Source organism: Marmota flaviventris, chromosome 6 (assembly GCF_047511675.1).
Source record: "Marmota flaviventris isolate mMarFla1 chromosome 6, mMarFla1.hap1, whole genome shotgun sequence".
In the NCBI taxonomy this organism is placed as follows: domain Eukaryota; kingdom Metazoa; phylum Chordata; class Mammalia; order Rodentia; family Sciuridae; genus Marmota; species Marmota flaviventris.
The window spans coordinates 43,699,177-43,726,111 of NC_092503.1; positions in this window are offsets into that span (position 1 = coordinate 43,699,177).

The window sequence follows — 26,935 nt, forward strand, 5'->3', positions numbered from 1 at the left end:
TAAATATAAACAACTATAGTATAAGTAAAAAGACAGTAGTGTTGGAAAGCTCCCAGATTCTATGAGAGAACTGAGGGAGAAAGTGTGACACTAGAATTTCCAGGAAGTCTTCCAAGTGGAAAAGGCGTCTGATCTAGGCTTTGTATAACAGGTAGGATTTCTGCAGGCAAAACTGGGAAAGGAGAATGTGAATGGAAGATTCACTTAGGAAACATTCTGACAAGTATGTATGATGCCTCAAGGGGGAGGCAGAGAGACTGTTGCGGTTTTTTTTTTTTTTTTTTTTTTTTTTTAGAGAGAGTGAGAGAGAGAGAGAATTTTAATATTTATTTTTTAGTTATCGGCAGATACAACATCTTTGTTTTGTATGTGGTGCTGAGGATTGAACCCGGGCCGCACGCATGCCAGGCGAGCGCGCTACCACTTGAGCCACATCCCCAGCCCCTGTTGCGGTTTTAAGCAGGGAAGAGGAAAGATCCAAGTTATATATCAGTTAAAATACCACATCAGGCTTTCTACACAGATACCTACCTTTTCATATATTACCTACCTACTTGAATATATTCATATATTCAACAATCATATCTCTTTTAGAGAACTTCTCCTTTTCACTATTTTTGAATATTAGGAACTAAAATATGATACTACATTCTGTCAGAACAACAGCACCCACCAGTCATTACCATTATATTCAGCCTCAATATTGATAGCCACGATATGTAAGGTCTACGTTTACCCTTTTTAATAGCCTTAAAAGGCTTGAATTCATCTGGGAAGGTCTCACTTATTGGGCTCCCCCCCCCCTCTCTCTCCCCCCCCCTCTTTGCTTCCTTCCTTCCTTCCTTCCTGCCCGCCTGCCTGCCTTTCTCAAATCTCTACCCTAGAGATGATTTCAGCAACATCTGCTTTCCTCTTAATCTGCTTTGAAACAGAAGGCATTCTGCATCCCTGCATGCCGCCCCTTAACCACAACAGCTTATCAAAGGTAACATGCAGATTTTTTTTGTGAACTCTACATATTGCAAGTCATTGACCATGGTTCAATACCTGTGGAATTTCTACTGGTTTCCGTAGACTAGGCCTCAATTAAAATAACAAATAAATCACAAGTTATCATTATACTTCATTTCTTACTCAACCAAAGCATGCTATGGATGGGGTGGCCTTCCTTCAACTTGTAGCCATTCTAACTGCAGCACTTGGCCTCCAAGTTCACAGTAGAAAGACAGAGCACCCAAGGATCAAGAGAAATGTTTAAAAGTTCATTTCTGCCCTCCTCTTACTGTCCCAAAATCATAGATAATGCCTCAGCTTAACTTTAAAATGTGCCCAGAAGGAAATGTTGTGATGAAGGTCAGAAAACTTCTGCCCCAGACAGTTAAACCTCTGTATACAAAAACTAGAGCCTCTGTTAAGTTCCATTTCGTACTTACATTCTCCAGTCTAAAACCACAAGAGAATGTTCCTTTTTCTAGGCCATTTAATACAGAATGAAGATTCCTACATCCTGAATCAAACATTTTCCTGCAGGGAATGAACAAAACTATTGCATATAGTTATCTTATTAAGTGGTCTACATCCCATTCCCTTCTGAAACAGTCATTAAAATAACAGCCATTTTCTGAAAGCTAACATTCACAACGAATGTGAATGATCAAGAACATGTTCCTTGAGTTTATTATAATTGCTCCTAATCAAGGTTCCATTACATCCAGCCCTTCAGTTCCTGAAGAGTTGCATTGATGAAATGAGAAAAATAATTTCTGGACAACTACTCCTTTTAAACAAATTTTAGATTTTCTACTCCACTCCCACAGGCTGCATATTATTCTTTTTCTTTTGCCTTTTAAACCAGTTTTTATGTAGAAGAAAAAAGGAAAAAATAACAGTTGGTTTTCTTTCTCTTTTGTTGCCCTTCTCCTTGTTTTCTTGTCTTTCTCCATCATCTTATTCTCAAGCTTTCCTCTGTCTTTCCTTTCCTTCAGGCACAGCTGATGTGCAGGAGTTAAGTAAGAGAGGGATCCTGGTGCTCCATGTCTTGCTGTTCTTATCATTTTCTCTCTTCATTACCAACTTGAAAAACCAGCCTCTACCCCTGAGCAAAGCCTGTACAAGGAAGGACATGACCTTTGTCCTTGGAAAAACCCACAGAGCACTCCTAGGCACGTTCCCACCCTGCTAAATTGTTTATCTACAAATAACAGGAGAGATCTGCTGCACCAGGTGTTCCTGATTCAGTCAGGCTAGGTGGGGACCCATAGCAACCCCCTAGCAGCCACCAATCAGCATGAGACAGGGAAATACCTGGGATGTCAGATGACCCTCCCAGTAGTTTATGGTGGTTGATAATGTGTTGGGAAACCATGTAGTTCAGCATGTACACCCCCTCTTGGCTTAAACCAATCAGTTCAAATGAATCCCCCTCTTGTAGTAACCAATCACCCCTACCGAACTTGTTCCCACCAGTGAATGTGCTAATCATGTTTTAGAGCTGTTGTTTGATTTTCCCGCGGTGTGTGATGATTTGCTAAGAGATGCTATGATGTATGTGGGTCCCTGCCTTCCCCAAAGAGTGTATAAAACTGCTGCAAACCCTGGGCTCAGGGCCTCTTAGCGTCACCAGTTGCTGTGTGTGCGCACGGAGGACCAAGCTAGCTCGCAATAAACACCTCTTTGATGCTTACATCTATCTTGGTCTCTGGTGATCTTTTGGGGGTCCCGAATTGGAGCATAACAAACTGACTACCTGCCTCAGCCCCTCGTATTTTCATTGACATCTCTCTTTTTGAATTTCTACCACACCTTTGTCCACTTCTCCCTAGAATCCAAAACCATGTTGAATTTATTAGCTAACATTGATAAAACTAAAAGGCTGTGAGCTTAATGGGCAGAACATAGCCCCATTGTACAGATAATTAAATGGAATCATGTAACAATAATAAATACCTCCTAACTTAGATCTCCTAGGTCCTTACAGCAAGAGTAAACAAACTAAGGCCAGTTTTTGTTTTGTTTTGTTTACAGACCACCACTTTAAAACAGCTTTTACTTTTTAAAGTGTTGAAAGAAAAAACAAAAGCAGGGACCATGTGTACCCCACCAGGAATCTAAAATATTTACTATGTAGTTCTTTATAAGAAAAAATTGCTAACCCCTATTCTGGGCTACAGCTCCATTTGTTAGATTGAGATAGTCAAAAAAATGCCATTAAGTTTGGGTCCTTCGGGAAAGAGTTACAAAGAAAGAATTCAAGGACAAAGATTTTTTTGAGAGGGATAAGGCACAGAAATAGTCAGGAGAGGCCTTGAGAATAAGATCCAAAGCGCACACCTATGAAAGGAGATGGGGAAGGAAGGAGGATTTATTAGAAAAAGTTTCAAATACATGTTTTGGCCATTCCAGTGGAGAATTCCAGTGCAAAAATCAATCAGAGAAAAGGTCCCACACCAGGCTGAATTTTGTAGGCCCTACACATGCCTCCATGTTCAGGCATCAGCTTGGAGCAGCTCCTGGGGAGTGTGGCCCCAACAGGAATGCTGCAGCAGATCCCCAAAGAATGGCAGATGGCGATGGCGATCACCAGCTCTCTACATTCCTCATAACAGATTCTTAACCATGTCAGTTTCATCTTTCTGCTGTCTCTCCTACTCTGCCTATTTTTGTATCCCAGAATTCAGGTTTTTCTATCAGTACAAATCCAGTTTAAACTTTCATAAAAGTAGATTAGACACTGCTCTAATGAATAATTATGAAAAATCAGTATAAACTGATGCAGACTTCTCCAGCATTTGTTTAGATTTTGCACATAATAGAATATTAGTGATTTCCCTGTTTAGAAAGAAAGAAAGAAAGAAAAAGCCTTTAAAAATAAACAATTTGTATTGCCATGCTATTTTTGTTTTTCATATTTAAAGTGCTAACAAGATTACTCTCAGCCAGGGGTACTCACATGACTAATGCATTATCTGCAATCACTCAGGGCTGTGTAACAACCTTCTCCAGGGCCTGTCATTATTCTGTGGTCTACAGGACACAGCACTGGGGTCCTTCATCTATAACTGCCACACGTCATCACACTGACATGGAGGAATCACATGTCCAATTTAACCCAATTATCCTTTAACTACAACACACATATGAAATTGTGCACACGCACGCACACACACACACATTATCGTGTCTCCTCAGTATGCCATCAACACCTTGTACATTCCTGGGACCCCCACCTTGCCTGCATTGCTGCTCTCCTTGGACTGTCTGTGTATCTCTCATAGGACCTGGCTGCCTCTCTCACATAGTTACCTGGATAGAATAACCAATTCAGACCCCTACCCTTCCTTCAAGGCTCATTTCCAATTCCACATCCTCGAAATTTCCTTTACAAGTCCAAATTGCTTGTTTCTTACTCTGCACTGCCATAGCATCTCACTTGTACTTCTAATACATGATATTATTTCTGTTTTGAAGCATAATTAACTGCTATATGTTTTCTTCTCTACCTTATTAGATTATAAGATATTAAAAGACATATTCATCTCAATATCCTTCCCTGTACTTTGCTTTCTGCATAAGCCTGACCCTTGGTTTTGAATTAAATAATGAATAAAAGAAGCAAAGAATGATAATAGTTTAAATTTTATAGAAAATGTGACCAATAGTAAGACAAAGCCTCATTTAAAGCTTGAACTTGACCTTCAGCCAACTATGAGATCTGGGAATTTTCTACTGAATTTTCTTAGCATCATTTTATCATTTGTAAAAGTTTGCAAGCATAATACACTTTAATAAGTAGCAGAAGATTTAATAGCACAAGCTCTACAGTATTTGAATATCAACTTTGCCAATTACTACATAGGAAAGATATGTAACTATAACAATTCCATTTTCTCACTTGTGAAACATTAGTAGTACAAAATGATAGCCTATCTCTTGGTGTTCTTCTGTGGGTTTAGTGAAATAAATAATGTATATAATGATCTTAGGAAAAGATTCAGAATATAATAAATTTGGTATGCCTACTAGCTAGTATTATTACTATCTAAGATTACTTTCAGGCTTAAAAGCCAATGATCTTGTGACAGCACATTCAATAGCATCATAAATTCCAGAATGCCTACAATTGCTTCAAGATTCAAATCAATGTGAACTGATAATTTATTCTGCTTTCCTTTAGCACAAGCAGGTTTCCTATGGTAATATCTAAATGTTAGAGCATTGATTCACTACAATGAGACATCTACAGGGGAATTAAAATGTACATGAATTTAGGACCCAGTGTCAACTATTTAGCAAAAATTTACAAAAAAGCTTTACCAAACTAGCTACCATAATAATATTCTTAAAATTAGTGTTGGTGAAAACATAGCAAAATGTGTTGAATAAAACTGACTTACTTTCAAATCCCAGTTTTACATTTACTGTTGTGTGAATTGTGACCTCTTGTAACCTCTAAGTTCATCGTATTTGCTTCCTCTCCTACAAACTATGAAAAATAATTGTTGCAAATTCAAAACATTATAAGCTTTAAATAAATATATATATAATGAGTGTCTAAAATATAACAAATATTCAAAATGTGTTGACCATTTGTTTTCCATTTCTTTGCTAAGATAATGGGCATGCAAGTATTCTGTGCCTAGAAATCTTACAAAGAAAAAGTATTATTATTATAATTATTGCTACTAGTATAACCCATGTAAGACTTTTGCACAAATACTGGTCAGAGAATAAAATATATATTAAAGCCAGTAGGATAAAACATTAAGATTAGATTATGGAAGTAGAAATAAAATAGTAAATTTGGGGAAAAAATTTTCAAGTGGTGCTGACCTTGAGGTAGAGTAGGTTGAAAGAGAGTAAGAGAGAAGTTCTCTAGGCTACCCCTGAGGAAGAAATGAGACCAAAAAGGAGAGAAAAAGGAAAGAGCCATGAAATAATTAAACCAAGGGAAGGAAAGGAAAGAGTATCATGACTATTATCAGGGAAAGATAAAGCTCAGGCCAAGCCCTTCTGTGCATAAGCCATGGCTGGTTTTCCTACCTGTAACACCCATACTTATGGTACTCATATTAGAATAATAAAAGATAGATGCAGTGAAGTGGAATTATGGATGGAGTCTTCAAGAACCATCTGAGAATTCTCAGGAAAATTCATGTTCCAGACAAAGACCTAGGGTTTAATCATGAACAAGATTATGACATATCCGTGGGCTGGGGCTGGGGCTGGGGCTGGGGCTCAGCCTTAGCAAAGAAACCAGATTTACATAAGCAAATTGGGTCTAATATTGAGTATGATAAAGAAAGTGGAGACCAGGAAACCAAAACAACACCTGGGGAAATGGAAATGTTAACGTCCCCAAGGCCTGGATCCCATCCTAAAGGACTGTTAATGAAGTAGCTTGCAGCAAACAGGGAGATGCTAATCAAACCACCCCAGGCCCTTCCTGCCCAGATTACTCCTAGCTGCCCCATCAGTCCACCTATCTCCCACCTTTTGGCCTTTCCACCTGCATTCTATCACTGCCAGATAGAGGGAAACAAAGGACAGGAATGTGGGAGGACTAAAAGAAGAGCTTAGATATAAAAAAGGGAAGACCTCCCCTTTCCTCACCTTTCAGGTCTCCTTTTTCCTCCAGGAGAAAGTCTTTTTTTTCTATCCTTTAATAAATCGGTGTGCCAGAAACCAATTCACAAAACTACAACTACCTTATATTTGATAAAGGGGCTAAAAGCATGCAATGGAGGAAGGATAGCATCTTCAACAAATGGTGCTGGGAAAACTGGAAATCCATATGCAACAAAATGAAACTGAATCCCTTTCTCTCGCCATGCACAAAAGTTAATTCAAAATGGATCAAGGAGCTTGATATCAAATCAGAGACACGCCGTCTGATAGAAGAAAAAGTTGGCTACGATCTACATACTGTGGGGTCGGGCTCCAAATTCCTCAGTAGGACACCCATAGCACAAAAGTTAATAACTAGAATCAACAAATGGGACTTACTCAAACTAAAAAGTTTTTTCTCAGCAAAAGAAACAATAAGAGAGGTAAATAGAGAGCCTACATCCTGGGAACAAATCTTTACTCCTCACACTTCAGATAGAGCCCTAATATCCAGAGTATACAAAGAACTCAAAAAATTAGACAATAGAGAACAAACAATCCAATCAACAAATGGGCCAAGGACCTGAACAGACACTTCTCAGAGGAGGACATACAATCAAGCAACAAGTACATGAAAAAATGCTCACCATCTCTAGCAGTCAGAGAAATGCAAATCAAAACCACCCTAAGATACCATCTCACTCCAGTAAGATTGGCAGCCATTATGAAGTCAAACAACAACAAGTGCTGGTGAGGATGTGGGGAAAAGGGTACACTTGTACATTGCTGGTGGGACTGCAAATTGGTGCAGCCAATTTGGAAAGCAGTATGGAGATTTCTTGGAAAGCTGGGAATGGAGCCACCATTTGACCCAGCTATTCCCCTTCTTGGTCTATTCCCTAAAGACCTAAAAAGAGCATGCTACAGGGACACTGCTACATTGATGTTCATAGCAGCACAATTCATAATAGCAAGACTGTGGAACCAACCTAGATGCCCTTCAATAGATGAATGGATTAAAAAAATGTGGCATTTATACACAATGGAGTATTACTCTGCATTAAAAAATGACAAAATCATAGAATTTGCAGGGAAATGGATGATTATGATTATGCTAAGTGAAGCTAGCCAATCCCTAAAAAACAAATGCCAAATGTCTTCTTTGATATAAGGAGAGTAACTAAGAACAGAGTAGGGTCGAAGAGCATGAGAAGAAGATTAACATTAAACAGGGATGAGAGGTGGGAGGGAAAGGGAGAGAGAAGGGAAATTGCATGGAAATGGAAGTAGACCCTCAGAGTTATACAAAAGTACATACAAGAGGAAGTGAGGGGAAAGGGAAAAATAATACAAGGGGGACAAATGAATGTCAGTAGAGGGGGCAGAGAGAGAAGAGGGGAGGGGAGGGGAGGGGAGGGGTGATAGTAGAGGATAGGAAAGGCAGCAGAACACAACAGACACTAGTATGGCAATATGTAAATCAATGGATGTGTAACTGATGTGATTCTGCAATCTGTATATGGGGTAAAAATGGGAGCTCATAACCCACTTGAATCAAAGTGTGAAATATGATATATCAAGAGCTATGTAATGTTTTGAACAGCCAACAATAAAAAATTTAAAAAATAAATAAATAAATAAATAAATAAATCGGTGTGCTTCTCTTGTGTTATACTTGTGCATTCCGGGAAGCAAACACTCCTCACGGGTAAACACCGGTAACAGCGCACTTCCCTGGCATGTGTGAAGCACTGGGTTTGATTCTCAGCACCACATATAAATAAATAAAATAAAGGTCTATCAACAACTAAAGGAATATTTTTTTAAAAAAAAGAATATGTCATATCATAAAATATTAACTTGAGCCTGTAGTTAGAGAGGACAGGCTTAGATTGCTGATCTATAGCTCCTTGCAATGTCTTTGTTTGGTATCTCTATTAAGCAACAAATCCTAGTTGTATTTCCAAGCTGACTCATCCAGGCAACTTTCAAACACTGATGCTTGAAAGGAAAACACATGTGTCATAACATCACATTTGGAGGAAGGTAGATGCTCACTCTCTGTTGTTTCTTGACCTCCCAATCCTATCACTTCTTCCACCACCACCACCTGGTCCATGACCAGGCACAACAGGAGAATAGTAGAAAGAACAGAATAGTCGACAATCCTTTTAAAGTATAAAAAGGCTTAACAGGAAATTCAAAATCAGTGATAAGTATGTATCCAGTTTCCTAAACTACAACACCAAAAAATAATTTTCATGATCAATGCAGCAAATCAGCTTTGAGAAAATTTTCAAGTATTAGCCAACTCTTCAAATAAATGTGGGTGTTAGTTACATAATTTCTTAAGGTTAATGTTTTCAGGAAACTTTCCCACTTGCATAGGACTGTGGTAGACTATAACCTCTTTCTCCACCTAGCCTGATTACTCTTTCCTCTCTTCAGTACCCTCACCTAGATTCCTGGGTAAATGTATGATTTCATCCATCATTCGGGCACTTAAGTAGAAATTTTTAAGAATTACAGAATTTTCCTTCTTTCAGATCACAAACACAAATACCCTTAGATGAATGTGTTGGTGCAGAACGAAAAGCTTCTCACTTCCCACACAGTATTTTAATAAACAGCAGCTAAAAAGCCTCCCTCTACCCTGCGGTTCTTCAGTTCTGCATCTGTCACTACCTTTGTGCTACTACATTTGTAATTTTTTTCCCTTTTGAAAGTCACAATCTGTCCCTCACCAACCATACCACCCAACAGCTTCCTGATGAGCATACATAAGTTTTACTATTTTTGTTTCCGATTAGACACAGGAGAATGTAATACCACTTGCCTGTTTCTCCCCTCAATAAGACGGAAAATTGCTAGTTTCCTCTATGTATCAGGAGCCATTAGTGTGGAGCTGGCTGCCCTGCTTCTATCCTGCTGCTCAACTATAATCTTTAAAAAGAGTTTCTCCCTTTTTAAAAACGATTTCCTAGGATTTGGCTTCCAGAGAAATCATCCCATCAAGATATAATCTGTTTTTTTTTTTTTTTTAAAGTATGCAGTTATTCTAGAATCTTCTACAAATACAGCAGTAAAGACAGTCTACCCTTTCCGTGAAATATTTACAGCACATGAATTTGGTGCTACTTGATGTTAAAGAGCATGAACTAAATTATTATTAATAATAAACATTACATATACATATTAAAAGTCCCTTTCTATATATACTCATGTAATTTTTCATCCCACCACTGAAGCCCATTATTTCTATATTCCCCAACCTACAGATTCAATATATAAAGATGTATTTCTTCCTCATTAAAAGCAGAATAGGTGAGGGACAGCAAAATGAAATGATTTGGACAGCAGCAAGTCAGCATGCAATTGGGAAAGCTGCTTAAATGGAGTTTGGCATTCACTGGGACTAAACCAATAAGGAAAACAAAATTGTATCTGATTGTCTCTCAGAAGACTTTTAGAATAGCAGCGAAAGAAGTAAAGCCAGTATAAGAAATGGAAGCAGGTGATAGAGGTCCGATTTAGACAACAGGTATGGACATAAACTCAGACAAGCTCCGACAACACCTACCTCTCGAGAATCAGGATGACGGAGTTTCCCAGGGCTTATCAACCCTTTACCACAGGTACTAAGTGTGATCTGTAATCACCAGGTAGGACTAAAGGCTGAAAATGAGGACTTGATACACAAATGATCAAATGCAGGTGTAGAACTACCTCAAGACACATATAAGGAAAGAACTAGCAATTTATTCTTCTTAAATTTAATATAGTGGCAAACTTAGATCTTCAGGGTGCAAAAACACAGTTTTGATAAATGTATATAGCTGTGTAATCATCACATGAGTTAGGAATATGAAACATTTCTGCTACCCCAGAAAATTCAATTCAAATTGAATAATTTTTCTTATTTTTATGACTCTTAGTTTTGCAACTTCTTGAGTTTCATTTGAATTGAATTATATCATAGCATTTTTTCATAAAATATTGTTTTTCATTTAACAAATGACTTATGAAATATTTTCACATACAGGGTAGTTAACATTTTCATTGCTGAGTAATATTTTTATGTATAAATATATGAGTTGTATGTGGATATTTATTTGGGACTATCATAAAACTGCATTAAACATTCTATACAAGTCTTTTTGTGAATATATGATTTCATTTACTTTGGGTAAATATTTAATATTGGAAAATCCTGATCATCTATTTTATTTTAAAGGAGACTACAAGAGTTTTCCAAGGTGCAAACTCTTTCCTAGTTTGCATCCTTTCAGCAATATAGGAATGCTCAAGTTGTTTTATACCTTTGCCAACATTTTTGATTATTGGTATTTTTTTTAATTTAGCCATTCTAGTGAACATGAAATGGTGCCTCAAATTGAAATTAATTTGCATCCCTTTTTACCACCTAATGATACTAAGTATCTTTGCAGATTGTTATTGGCCAGTGGTATATCTTTTTGTAAACTGAGCCTCTTAACAGGCTTTCTACTTTTTCCTCTTTGCATGGGAAGCAAGCACTCTATCAACTGAGCTAAATCCCCAGCCCTCTCTTTTTATTATTGATTTGTAAGCTTTCTTTATATAATATAGATACCAATCCTTTGATGGATAGATGTGTTAAGAATATTTCTCACAATCAGTCGACAGTTTGTCTTCATTTTATTAGTGTATTTTGATAAGCAAACATTTTTAAAATTGAACAAATTTATCAAAATTTTATTTTATACTTACTATTATTTATTTTGTGTTAATAAAATATTTGTCTAGCACAAGATCTTAAAGATATTTGTCAATGTATTCTTCTAGAATCATTTTAGAGATAGTTTTACATTTTAAGCCTTGATCCAACTTGAATCAATTATTGTATGAGTTAGAGGCAGGTAGGATGCAAGGAATATTTGTTTTCATACATGTATCAATTGTCCCAGACCCTGATAGAAAAGACTTTCCCTTCCCCATGAAATTGCTTTGGTACATTTATTCAAATTCATTTACTGTATAATAAGTCTGTTTCTGGAGTGTCTATTTTATTATATTTATCTATTTTTTCTATTTTTACTCTAATACCATATTGTCCTAATTACAGTAGCTTATTGTATAAGTTAATATCTGGTATTTTCAGTCCTCCAAATTTTTTTTTATGATCATGTTGACTATACTCAGTTCTTCTCATTCATATAAATTTGAAATCATCTTGTCTATTTCTATTAAAGCCATTAGATGAGGTTATGATAGAAATTACATTTAATATATTAACCTTCCAGTCCATAAATATGATAAATCTATCTTCATTTATTTGGAGACTATCTCTAATTTTACTCAGCAAAATTTTACAGCTTTCAGTGGAAGGGCCTTACATATAAGGGCTGTTACATTTACTTCTCAGATTTTCTATTTTTATCAATATCTTATATTCGGTTTTGAAATTATTTACAGTTAATATATAAAAATACAATTTGTTATTTATATTGAATTGCATCCTGAGAACATGCTAAATTTATTCATAGATTAAATTTTTGGTCTTAGTTTTTTTGTTTGCTTGTTCGAATTTTTTTATGGATATCTTGGTAGAATTTTCTATACAGCTCATTGGTGAATATATTGATTTGTACATCTTTCTTTAAAATCTGTATACTACTCATTTATTTTTTTCTTCATTTGTTGCACTAGCTATACCTTCCAGAACAATGCTGGACAGACATGAGGTAGGAACAAACTGCACTTGTTCCCCAATTCTGAAGTTTATCCCATCATTTTAATTTAAACCTATATGTATTTCTAGATTTAAAGTGTGTCTCTCTTGTGAAGAGAATATTACTGGATTTTGTTTTTTTATCCATTCTGATACTCTAACTTTTAATTTGAATTTAATCTACTTATACTTAATGTTATTTTTATATGGCTACTTTTAACTATACCATTTTTTATATTTTCTTTTGGTGCCACTTGTTGTTTGACCATTCCTTTTTTCTGCCTTTTCCAAGTAAATGGATTTTTTAAAAAATATTCCTCTTTATCTTATGAATTAGCTTCTAATTCTCATTCTCTCTCTCTCTCTCTCTCTCTCTCTCTCTCTCTCTCTCTCTCTCTTGTATTATTTTTAGTGACAGCTCTAGGGATTGTAATATAAGTTTTAGGGGATTCATATGAGATAGCAATATGGTAGAATTTGAGAAATTTCAAATACTACCTAGAGTTTTTATGCTACAACATTGAAAGTGAAAGAAACTTGAAGCATTAGAATTTCTTACTTCGTTTTTCTACCATTATAATTATATGTTAGATATATAGAACTTCACAATATAATACAATGGATTGAGATTTATACAATTATCCTCCAAAAAGGAAAAAAAGGGTCTTTAATATTTTTAAACATATTTACCATTCACTTGGACCTATCACTTCTTTCTATAGATCAATTGCAATGTGTGTCCATTTCTAAAATTCCTTTAGTATTTCTTGTACGGCTGAAATGTTGGCAAGACATTTTCTCAGCTTTCATATATCTAGAAACATCTTAATTTCAACCTCTTTTTGGTAAGCGTCTTTACTGAGTAGAGAATGTTGAATTGACATATTTTTAAGCACATTAAAAGCACCATCCCATTGGCCTCCATCATTTCTTTCTTGTATTGTTTTATTTCTTTTACAATATTTCATGTTGAACCCAGGGCCTCAGACTCATGAATGCCAAGCAAGTACTCTACCACTGAGCTACATCCCCAGCTATTTGGTTATTTGAGGCAGTATTTCACTAAATTCCCTGTGTTGGCCTCAAACATAGGATCCTTCTCTTCAGCCTGCCAAGAAGCTAGCACTATAGGACTGATCTACCACACGTGCTTTTGGATCCATCATTGTAAGAAAAAAAGTGATCACAGGCATCACTGTCCTGTTTGCTCCAGCTGACACATATAACACAGTCTCCAGGAGATTTTGGTCATCTTTGGTGAGGAAGTGGAGACCTCAGTTCAATCACAGAAGCTGGGCTTCCCAAGATCTCTCATCCATGATTGACAGGATGTTCAACAACCCCCATGCTCACTTCTTATCATATGTGTGACAATGCTAATAAGAGGGACAAAGGGAGGAGGCTAGGAACAGAGGCAACTGGCACCTGTCATTGAACTTCCTTCCTAACTTCTCATCCTTCCCCATCTTAGTAAGTACAAGAAGGAGGGAACTAGGAGAAGGAAATAGGTGTTGTTTTTTCCTGGCATTTATCCTTTTCTTCTTTTTAGAGCCAGTGGTAAAAGAAATAAGTAGAAAAGGGAGACAAACAATTTTTCATTGCTACTTTTCACTCCCTATTAGTCCAAATTCTAAGCTTTGTTCTTCTAGTCTCAATTGAAATTCTTCTCCACACTTCATCCCAGGTCCAGTTTTGGCTCCAAGTCCAGCTGCCTTTTTACCCCAACTCTGTCAGCGTTTCACTCTCTTCTCTATTCCTAACTTTTTCTAGAACAATTTTTATTTGTTATTATTTATACATGACAGTAGAATGTATTTTAGCATACTATACATATATGGAGAACAACTTTCCATTCTTCTGGTTGTAGAATTACATTGGTCCTATATTCATTTATGAACATAGGAAAGTAATGTCCAATTCATTCTACTACCTTTCCTATTCCCATTCCCCCTCCCTAACCTTCATTCCCCTTTGTCTAATCCAAAGTACTTCTACTCTTCCCTCCCATTCACCCCCTTGTTGTGTGGATCCATCATTTCCAATGAGATGCCAATCATAACTATATTGTTGCTTATCAACATGTAATGTGTTTTGTTCTCTAGTGTTTATTTTATTTTATTTTTTATTTTTGGGGTAGAGGGGTAGTACAGGGGATTGAACTCAGGGATACTCAACCACTGAGCCAAATCCCCAGCCCTATTTTGTATTTTATTTAGAGACAGGGTCTCACTGATTGCTATTGCTGAGGCTGGCTTTGAACTCGTGAGATCCTCCTGTCTCAGCCTCCCCAGAAGTTGGGATAACAGGCATGTGCCATCACGCCTGGCTCTAGTTGCTTTTAAGGATGCTTTTTCTTTATTTTTGATTTTCAGAAACATGTTACATATGCCTACATATTGTTTTCTTTGTATTTATTCCATGTAGAATTTTGCTGAGATTCTTACTTTTATAAGTTAATATTTTTCAATGAATTTGTGAAAGTTTGGCCAATTTTTGAGTGTAGCTGCTTGAGTTCTGCCTCAAGGGACCCAGGTGAATGTATTCTCAAGTAAAAAGCCTCTGCTTTCCTCCTGGGACTTGAATTACTAGTGTGTGAGTCTGCTTGAAATTGTCTCACAACTCTAGCATTTTCTTTGTCTTTTTAAAAATTTTCCAGTCATTTTTCTCTCTGCATTTCACAATTGATCATTTCCATTGATCTGTCTTCAAGTGCACTAACCCTTTCTTCATATCTCTCTAATCTGCAGTTAAACCCATCCAGTGAATTTTTTATTTCAGCCATTTCGTTTTCTTTATTTTGAATTTTCCATTCGGTTAGTTTTGTTGATTATACTTCTCTAATTGAACTTCTCTATTTATTCAATCATTATGATTTTATTTCTCTTTGGATCCTTAAGATATTTAAAAGGGAAACTTTGAAGTTCTTGTCTTTTAATTCCCAATTCTTGACCATTTTGAGCCTGTGTCTATATAATGCTTTTTGGTTGTTGTTCTCTTGACAGTGGATTACAATGTCTTTGTATGTCTATAAGTTTTACTATATATGGGGCCTATCGGATAAGACATTTTAGAATTCTTTTTTCTTGTAAAGAATATTGACTTTTATTCAAGCAGACAGGGGAATCGCCCTTATCACTTTGAACATACAGATGCTTAGTTTACTTTACTAATTTGGTGGGTCTGAAATGCCAAACTTCTTTTCATCTGTAGCATTTATGTGCTAAATTCCCTCATAATCCTTTGTGCTCTCCAGTTGTGTGGTATTCTGGTGGCCTCCTTGAAGTCCCCTATAAGCATCCTAATGGGTTCAGCCAAGAATCTGAAGAGGATTATATTCATATTTAAGAGCTCCATTCATTCCAAACGTTTCCTCTTCAATTTCCAGTCTTTCATGCCCTCCTAACTCTGCCCAATGACATCTCAAGCTAAGAAAAATTCAGCAGCCTTCTAACTGATTTGTAGTCTCCCTGCAGGCCACACTGGATAGGATGTCATAAATGCTGGTTAATGGAGTGCACTAAGAGTGCTTTGTTTCCACTCCTCTACTTGTTGCCTGTTTAGGGGGCTTCTCCATGTTTTTAAACTGGTGTGTGTGTGTGTGTATGGTTTTGTTCAGAGTTTATAATTGTTATATGCTGGAGAATTATTCTGAGCAGCAATTTCCTTTTGGTATTATTTATTGTGTGACAATGAATTGGTAAAACAAATAAATATGCAGAATTCCAACAGCTGAAGTCAAAATTTGGCCAAAATTTTACCCAAATATGTTAAAGCATAATAACTTACAAGATCAAGAATCTCAGCAAAACTCTACATGGAGTAAATACGAAAGAGACTATGTATAAGCACATGTGGCAAAGTGCTGAAAATCAATGATAAAGAAAAAAGTTTTAAAAACAACTAGAGAAAAAAAGACGCATTATAAATTGGTAAACAAATAAAGCTCAGAATTTTCAGTGTAAAATAAATAGCATTGCATCCTCCTGTACCTAACATATAGTAACCTTTATATTCTCATAAAAGCTTTGAGTAGGTGGGATCAAGGGGCATTAGTGGGGAACATACTGTGACTTTCAAAATAAGGAGATTTACAAGTGTAGCAACACACGTGGGGTATAGTTTGTTCTGCTGCCCTATTTTTCAAACAAGAGTATTTGAAAACTAATGTGTTCAAATACCTTTTCTTGCCAAGTCAACATAATCAAACAAATAGATTAAGAAGGTGAAAGAGCACTCCGGGGTATTTTAAGGCAAACTAAATAACACTCCTACACATAAAGACTGTTAAACAAATGAAAATCATCTCTCAGGGAAACAGTGCTAGTCCTCAACTTCTATTTAGTCCACTCTACCTAAGAATAAGGTTATTTTCTTATTCCAATTCTTATTCCCACTGCTACCTTTGGTAATGTTTTCTCGTCAGTGATGGGGCAATGGCAGCAATGGGACAGAGAGATAAGGAAAACCACAGGTTTGAGATTGGGAGCAAGGTCAGGTTACTGACTCTTGCATAGGGCTTACAGGAATTGGAGTCATAGGGTTCAACCATGAACAGTGTGCCACCATCCCATGGCACAAAAAAGACAGAAGGAGGAAACATTGCATGACATTGACAAAATATCCATACTCTGTTAAAGATTAAGCAGCAGCAAACCCTAATAGCTACTGAAGATTTTTGCTGCCAGTACAGGGAGTGAATAAAGATGTAGTCATGGGGGAATTTGGTAGTTTAACTAGAGATGGACTAGCACAACATGGATTTTAAAAGTGTTTTCAATGATGAGAGTAACTTTGTTTCAGACCTCCTGTTTTTGAATCCCAGGTCCATTATTCTCTAGTCTCAGGATTTGCAGAGTGTTAATTAATTTAATCTGCACTTCACTAGGACATCTGGGTGGAGGGTATAGTGACTGAGGACCAGACCTGAGTCCCCAGTTGTCTCAATTTAGCTACAGAAGCCTGAGTCTCCCCCAAATGTGGTCTTTTCAAATGCACTCTGGCCATATCTGTCTCTCCTTTCTCTATTCCTATTTCCTTTTATTTCACTCCTTCCAAATTATTCTTTTTCTCCCTTGAACTAAACTTAAATATTTTCAATTCCTTTTTTAAAAAAATCTATCTTAAATCAACTTTCCAACCAGTCTATCTACTATTCACTTCAAAGCCTGCCCTCAGAAAACCATTGGTCCAAATGAAGCTTCCTTTATCCCAACAGATGTTTCATATCTATTTATGTAGTCACCAGACAATTCTATAAGTGCTCCAACAGCTCTATCTAAGCATTCTATATATTTCTACCTTGCTAAAGGCAATATTAAAAAATGGCACTACAGACACAAATAAAGAGAAATAAACACAAAACTTCCTTTTAAAGCTCACAAAAAATTATTCAATAGAGCAGGCAATTTTAATTAGAAATGCTACAAATCTGCAAGAGTGGGATTCCTTAAAACAGTAGAATATGCTGATTGACAGGCAAAAGAAATCACCTAGAATCTGCCTATCTGCCACAGCAATTCTGGCTCTTTCAAGTCTTTTCTGAAATATCAGCCTTAACAGAGCCTTTTACATCCAAGCTCGGACTCTTCCAGAGGAAAATAAAAAAGAAAAAGAAAAGAAAAGTGGGAATATCCTTTTCGGTTTTTGAAATAACTTAATTGTTTGATTCTTAGTGGTAAAGAACACGGTGTCCTCTGTCTCTGAGAGTTCTTCTTGTCCTTCTAGAATCATTGGCAATTTCTGTAGGTTACATCTTTGCTCAAAACCTTTCAGACCTGCAATAAATAATTTGAGATGTTTAAAAGACCATGATGGAAAATATATGATTGGGCTTGTTTTCTGCAGGAGAAAATGAAGGGGGACTGGCTATTATCAAGTAAAATCAAGGAAAGTGACTTCTTCCACAGCCCTAGCTTTAAATTGCTCCGTGTTCCATGACTTACAGAGGGTTTTTTCTAAGAATTACATTTGCACACAGATAGATGGAATCTGTCTGATAGTGTCAGAAGTAGAATCCACAAGTGCAGCTTTTTTGAGGCAAATCATCCTCAGGTCATTTGGGGGAACTTTCACAAGGCAAGCCAACCTGGCATGAATAGGCATCTTTGGTTTGAATTTTGCATTGCAGTTTTTAACTGAACAATCACACGAAAAATGTGAAGGGCCACTTTGCACTCATGACCTAAACACTGTAAATAGTAAAATGTGTTCTTTTCATGCTTTGAATAAAAAAGAAAACAATTTTGAGGGGCAAATATTTGTTCCTGTCTCTGAAGCCTGACCTGATGGATTTTGATATAAGACATAACATACTTCAATTTCAGTAGTTACTAACAATGGTTTCATAGTACTCCTGGAGACAATCAAATCAACAAGCAAAAAGTCTTACCTATTGGAATCCTCTTGCTCTGCCATACAAATCCATTAAAATAAAAATTTCACAAGTTTCTCACTCAAGTATTAGTATGGTTAAAAATTATGAATCAAATTTTTTAAAAAAATTTTATTGGCTGTGAAGTGAAAGATACGAGGGTAGGGACTATGGGATAGAAGATAAGGAAGGTGCAGCCTTTTTCTCTTAAGGGGTCTATTGACATTTTGCCAACTCCAAAATAATATCCATCTTCAAAATATGAGTTTGCCATCAAAACTGGCTTTTTTAAACATGTTGCTGATTTTAGATACAGTTCTTAACATTATGCCAATCAACAGTGAAGCAAGGAATTCTACTTCAGCAGAAGTGATGCAACCTATTTGGATGCTCAAGATATGTAAATGTATATTTGAAATCAATTTTCATTAAAAGCCTATGACATGATATTGTGTCTGACTCATATTGAATCAATTTCCCTTTTTTCTGCAATTCCTAACTTTCAGATCAAATTCATAAGGTTTTAATTCTTATATCTGGCCTGCCTCAAGTTTAGAGTTATGTGAAAACTTTGTTTCCCAATTTAAAACCCAAATTCAACTGAGCCTTCTGGAGAGGTCCATTGATGTTGTGAAAAAAAACACTTAAACTTTGAAGTCAGAGTCTTTATTCCATCCTGTGCTACAGCTGGCTGGCAATGCAGCCATGGCTCCTGTTACCTTACCTCTCTGAGCTATTTTTTCTCCATAAATGGGATAAGGTATGTAATTTTCCTAGCACCTGATAACATTTTAACTACTGTAAACAGAAAACATTTCTCCTCTTGGTTAAGGATCTGGCAGTGCCTGGATTGATCATTCTGAAGAACAGTGATTATCAGATTCAAGATTACTTTAGTGCTTAAAAGGAACAAGCCAACCTCCTAGCTCTAAGGAGGAGGGACCTGAGAAAGGAGGAATGTCACTTTCCTAAATCCACAAGACTGATGTTTTTTTAAATGTGTTGGTACTTAGTGGCAGAACTTGGAACAGGTCTTGACATCCAACCCAGTCCTTTTGTACAGTAGAATAGATAAGTCTGTGTGATTTTAGACTGACTTTATAATGGCCTTTGATTTCTGCAAATTAGGAGTTGTCTGTTCTCAATCTTTCTTTCACAAGGGGTAGTTGCTAGAGCTCTGGATTTAGGCAGAGAAATAAGAACTAATCATTAAACCACAGGCTTTATTCTCCTCCAAAATAACAAAAGAAGAGATTTTTAGAGCTGTAAGTTTATTTTATCATCCCTTAGCTATTCTTCTAAAAGATAAAAAACAAACTAAAATATGGATAACTGAAAGTTCCAGTTAACAGGATCCTAGTTAATCTGATTTTATTATTTCTAAACCATTTCATTACAAACTCTTATGAGGTATAATTGTTTTAGAGCCTGTTCCATATGGCGCCTTCTGCTCTCTAAGCTGAGCTAACCCCAAAACGAACCCTTTGGATTCAATCTGAGAGCTATACTCAGTTCTCAGAATGAAGATGGCATTTAGTCTCCTGTTTGTGAGCTGGTGCCTTTTCCCATATTTTTATTTTTAAAAATCCAATTTGAGCTTTTTGCCTCATGTCCTCATCTCAGACACCATAAAAAAAAAGTGAGTGAAAGAAAATCTTTTCCCATAGAAAAATCTCACACATAATGATGCCAACAGTCCTTTCATTTTACTGGTTGCCTGGCTGACTGGTATATTGGAAATAAGTGAAGATGGGAAAATAACAAGGAAGTAGTTTCTGCTGAGGGGAACAAATTCTATAGTTATGAAGTTGTGAGGAAAAAGCACAATGAAAAATAATCTTAGTATCACAGAAGAAAGCCATTCTCAGCAGTAAAGCAGTAACGAGGAACTGAAAATCTTAGGAAACACTTGAAATGGGCAGTAATAGCACAAAGCACTACAATGCTTTAAATTGCAAGGTGAATTGAATGATGAAGAGGCTGTCTTGAGAACTCTTGAGATTAGTTCTAGATGTGTTTTATTTGCTTTTCCTTTTCCCCCCTTCTTTTCTAAGCGATTACTTCTATTTAGGTCTTCTACCTTTATGTCGCAGCAACAGGCAAAGACACTTAAGGTATCATTAATAAAGATGCCATTTGTAGCTCTACTATGAAGTATAATCACTTGTTAACTAGAGATCAGAATTTATGACTTAAAATATTTACATGGCAGGCTCTCTGCTGTGAAGTTAAAGACTAATTCAAATTGATGACAGGAACTAGCTAGACTTTTGAAATGAAGCAAATACTTTTCAAATTTCAACAGAAGGATTAGGAATTAATTAATGGGCTACAACAAGTAACAATTCTTCCTGACTTTTAATATTCTACACTAGTTTTTCTTTATAAAACAAAGAGAATATTGTTGTTTATGCTGTTTTCCAAGACTAAAGAGGCAAATGTAGACTTAGCATGAATTCTTCCTATGTGCACAAAAAGTCAGAAGCAATGACATAGCAGTATAAGAGACTTTCACTTAGATAGTATCTGTTTTTAAGATACTGAAAATGCTCTTCAATATCATGTTAACCAAAGGTACTCTAATAGCATCTTAGTAGCTAAGAAGGTGTCAAAGGATCATCTTTCTTGTACTGATGAGAAAATGGAGCAGAGCTGGATCTGTGATTTAGCCAAGATCAAATGTCAGTAAGCAAACAATCTCAGAATCAGAGCTTTTCCAGTCTCAATTGACAGTCCCAGCCCAGAAGGTCAAATCTCTGGATATTATGTGAGAAAATAACATGACAGTTTTGTAGGATCTCAATTTGGCTTTCTTTTCTTTTTTTCCACAACTTTTTGTTCTCATGTTCAAACTTTGAATATGTACCCTATAACATCATCTGAAAGGCCTAATTGAAATGTTGTTATTTGCAGAGGGAAAACCTCTACATGTGTATGACTCAGTTATACCACATATTAATCTTACAAGTGATTCATCTCTTCACTATATTAGTACATAGAGTGGTCCCCCCCCCACCCCGCTTATTACACTTTAGCTTTCCTTGTTTTCAGTTACCTATAGTTCAAATGTGGTACAATAATATTAAATTAAAAATTCCCAAAAATATAGAATTCACAAGTTTTGCATGCCAATCTGAAGACTGTAATGAAATCTCACTCCATCCTGTCCCATCCTGCTCAGATGTGACTCTTCCTTTATCCAGTGTATCCATGCTATATATGCCACCCATCTGACAGTCATGTGGTAATAGTGCAGTTATAAGATCATCTGTCATTGTATCACAGTAGTTGGTTCAAGTAATCCTTATTTTACTTAACAATGGCTCAAAGTATAGGATTTGTGATGCTGGTAATTTGAATATGCCCTCAAGAAGCCTTAAAGTGTTTCTTTTACATGAAAAGGTAAAAGTACAATAAGATATTCTAAGAGAGATTGAGTGATCACATTTATATAACTTTTGTTATCCATCTTATTTTTTTTCGATTGTCATTAGTTATGGTTGTTAATCTCTTATTTGTGTCTAATTTATAAATTAAACTTTATATGCATGTATAGGAAAAAATAGTACCCTCCCAGTATATACCAGGTTGTAGACATATACTTGGGATCTTGGAACTATCCCCTGCAGATAATGGGGGGAACTACTATATTCATGTTTTAAGCAGATGTAAGGAAGGCATTTTAAAGTAAGTGTATGAAAGAAATTGCATACCTCCTGGAAAGCAAACCACATGCATCAATTCTTTCCTCTTTGCAGACTGTGTGCTCTAAAATCCCTTTCAAAGGAATCATTTGTGCTTCTGACATTAATGGTAAGATAGGCTCAAGCATTTATAAATGAAAAAAGACCTATGAGGATTTTGTCTGTATAGTACTGTAGCTATTACAGATTTTCAATTAACCTTTGTGCCTGCTTGGCAAATCCCATAATGGTCAGACTCCAGTACCACACACTAGGTCACAGTATGCAAGATACAGCTAGAGATTTAACTACTACTTGAGGGCAATTACTTTTTTTAAAAAAAAAAAAAAAGGATAAAGGATACCTTGCATAGAAATGATGATCAAAAAAGGAAAAGTTCTCTTCATCTAACTGGTAAATACCTATTGTTACTCAATACAGTATTAAATATCATTAATGCATCCAAGCACAATATCATCACTAAGTTATATTTTAATCCAAGTAGAAATCAACTATTGTACTTAGGTATTATACAAATCACATGAAGAAAACATAATCTTTTCCCTTCCAGAGCTCACAACACTGTTACAAGACACCACTCTGTAAAATACACAAATAAATGACACTAGATATAAAATATTATTTTCATTATGTTCAGAGTCATTTTAGGTATTCTGAACATGTTACTAACCTTATGCATAAAAAGAAGAGAAATAGAATTAGGTGGAGTGTATCTCAGTGATGCAAGCATGCACCAAGATTTGGGTTGGATCCCCAGCACAGTGAGGAGCGGGGGAATGGCTCTGTCCTTCTGCGAAATAATGTTAGTTCATAATTTTACTATTACCCAATGTCAAAAAGGTAAAGATGAAGCATAGAGGAAACTCAAATGACTTCACATGCATTGAATAATTTTAACAGTTATTGGTTTTGCCTTCTCAGGGTATTTTCTTCTGGCAGTCAACTTCTCTTGAGCTTCAGGATCCATTTGTTTACCTTTAAGGCTTCTGATGCATTTGCTTGAGTCATTGGGCCCAAGGACTCTTTTATTCAGATAAAATCCTCAAAGGAGAACAAAGTTCTCCTCCTTAACATACTAGAAGCTGACATGACTTCCTATACTCATTTATTACTGGATAACCTGTCTTACTTCTGAAAAATCTCCAAGTGAATACTAAACCAAGAGGCTTATCAATAATCTCTTAACATGAGCTGCTTAGAGATACAATTCAAACATTCCTAAAGAGAAAGTTATAAGGGAAAAAGAATGAGAAACATTATTTGTCTTCACTAAATCAAGTTTATCCCAGAAGCAGAAAATCCATCCAGAATGGGTACTTGTTTAAGATATGTATAGAAAGCTTGATAACAAGAAACAGTTCAAAAAAAGCAGAACCGCAAAAACTCCTGAAAAATGGAGAAATTATACAATTCCAGAATATGAAAGACTGAAGTCTTCATCTTTTGAACTTGAATTAGGAGTAGCCCTAGGCTATCCTAAAGAAAACTGTACCAATGATTCATGGAGAAGGTAGGCAGGAGACCAAAAAATAGATCTGCCACGAGCAGATGCTGAACCAGACCTGATGGTTTTATATAGACACACTCAACCCACAGAACCTTGTATCTTCACAGGAAACCAATGGTGTCTATTTGGCATGGAGAGAGAGGGGTGTCAACATTTTCCTATTTTTTCCCCTCTTCTTTCTATGTATGGAAGAGCATCCCTTTCAATTAAATTAGACTTCCCTAGAACACAATCATGTTAGCATATGAGGGGTATTAGGTGGGTGTGTACATGGGGTGTCTCTGATTTTCCTCTTACCTCATTGATTTCTCCATTCTTTTCTAACTTTCCTTATTCTCTTGACAATCTTATCCAGTTTCAGGGCTTTCCCCAATATTGATAAGCCCATGACTTTCAAATTTCTACCTTGATTTCCAAACTCACTATCAATGTGTTCAATAACTTCCTCTGAATACCTAATGGCCATATCATATTTAACTTGCCCCAAACTAAATCTCTGATGTTCATTCCCTCACTCAAAACTATCAACTTCTGCCTGTAGCCTTCCTTGTCACAGAGGACAGAATTCCTAGCTAAGGCTCAAGTCCAAGACCTTGAGGTCATCCTTGAATCCCTTTTTTTTCTTATTACATGTGTCCAATGTGTAATACAATATGTAATAAACAAATTATCTTATCTCTTCCATCCATTACTTCCATTCTTTTTTTTTACTTATTAACCTTCTTTTTTTATTAGTTGTTCAAAACATTACAAAGCTCTTGACATATCATTTTTCATACATTTGATTCAAGCCATTACTTCCATTCTTTCATGCTGTTCATACCACTCTCGTCTAATTATCTCTCATCCCAAGATACTGCTTAAGATAGGAAGACACACTGTTCCTTTACCGAGAACCTACAGTATGTGTGACCATTCAAATTTCTTACCCTTGCTTCTCATTTTTTTTGGAAAAAAAAATGTATGTTGACTTTTGGTTGGAAAAATAATTCCTTACTAATAAAATGCATCTTTTCCCAAATGTATTGTTTGACCAAGTCCTATACAATCTTGAATTTTGACACTCAGCCTAGATTTTCAAAACTCCCAAATCATTTTCTCTGTTTGTATAATTTGTCCTGTGGCAGTGGATGCTTTACAAAATTTTATTTTAGGAAGAAAAAGAACAAATTGAAAATAATTTCTAAAAATGAAATAAAAGCAGACAGTGGATTCTATACATAACAGTCTGATATGCTCAAAGCAGATTAAATGGTGGGCTAGTTTGGCTGGAGGGACTCTTCCTTTGCAAGGAAGAGGTTAGTTATTTTTTAGAAATGAAGAGTCCATGATAGCCTTAAAAGTAACCCTTCCTTATTCCTTCATTTTTCCAGGTCTCTTATGTGTAGTATTTCTTTTAAAAGAAAATTTAAGACATTTTATAGTCTCTTTCCCAGTAATTTTTTTCATTAAAATCTATAATATCACCTCCATATACCAAGCCCCTCACAAGATAACACCAACTGCCTGAGGATGACTCCACTCAGATTAATAATTAACATATGGTTCAGAGATGAGTGATGAGAATTGATACAATTTTTGGAAAGGCTCCACTTGAAATAAATATGAATAATCCTAAATCAACAATCTCAGATATCCAATAAAATGATTTTCTTGTATTAGTCAGTTTTCCATTACTATAACAAATATTAAAGAAAATCAACTTATGAAAAGAAATGATTAATTTTGGCTCACAGTCCTGGAAGTATAGTTTGTGATTGGTTGGCCCCATTGCTTTTGAGCCCTCAGTGTATCAGAACTAAAACAAATGACAGAGGAATTCTGATCCAATAATGACAGGGTCGCAAAGGAAACAGTAGAAGAGCTCAGGGTCCCACAATCCCCTTTGAGGACATGCTGTCAGTGACTTAAGATCTCCTACTTGGCCCCCCCACTTAAAGTTTCCACCACCTCCTAAGAGCCCCAAACTGGGGAATAAGCCCTTACCCCATGGGCATTTGAGTGACATTCTAGGTCCAAATTACAGTGGTTGAATTTAATTTCTACTTTGAATGTCCATTCTGCTCTTTGTCAATTCAGATTCTTTCTCACTTTCTCTCTCCCATGTTTTCATGCTCTATTCTACTCAGAAGGTTAGAAAAAAAACAGTTTCTGACAGAAACAACATCAACAAAATTATATATCTAATGGGAGATGTGTTTTCTAGGTCACTGAGACCACAGAGTATATCCAACACAGGGTATATCCAATGTTGTGTGGCCCTGGCAAGGATGGGGACTCACTGGGTTTAGGTTAGTTGAGAACTAAGAAGACTGATATTTGTAGACATTCCTTTCAATGGAAGTACCAACACTATTAGCGTGCTTCTAAAACAGTGTTACAAGCCCCCGCAAAAGCAGAGTGACTGAAAAAGACCCCCCTTCATTTTCATTCTGACAAGAACTTAGCTGAGAAGAAATTGTCACCAGCTGCAGCAAGCCCCACACAGAACAAGAAGCACAGGAAACACTATGCAAAAATATTTGCTTTTGTGCCTGCTCCATATACTAACTTCAGCTCTGTTATGTTCAGTATCCTTGGTTTAACAAATTTGTGGTATTCGTAGATATGTATTCTCCTCTTGACATTCAAAATTATTCCCCATCTAGGTCTTTTGGGTAAGTCACCTCTAATGTGAAGCCTAGGAGTACATTCTTTGTTTAATTAATCCATCAGTTAATAAAACAGTGCTGATCATTGGCCTGTCTATGAACTGCAGATATTTCTAGGAACTGACCGTGTAGTGCAATAGGCTGGCTAGACAGCAGGGGTTAACAAGACTCTGAGCCTTGGGACTTCTGGGGTGAAGGGCAAACCCCTTGTCTCTGTCCTGTTGCTGCCATTGCCTCACTTCACCCAGGACCCTGACCTGCAGGGCTCTCTCTCAGACTCAGCATGTAACCTAGTTTTTTGCTTTGTTATTGCTGACTGTGAGCTCTGACTGATTAGCCTGTAAATAGCAAATCTGGAGCAAGTGACTGCCTCTATATTCCTGCCAAAAT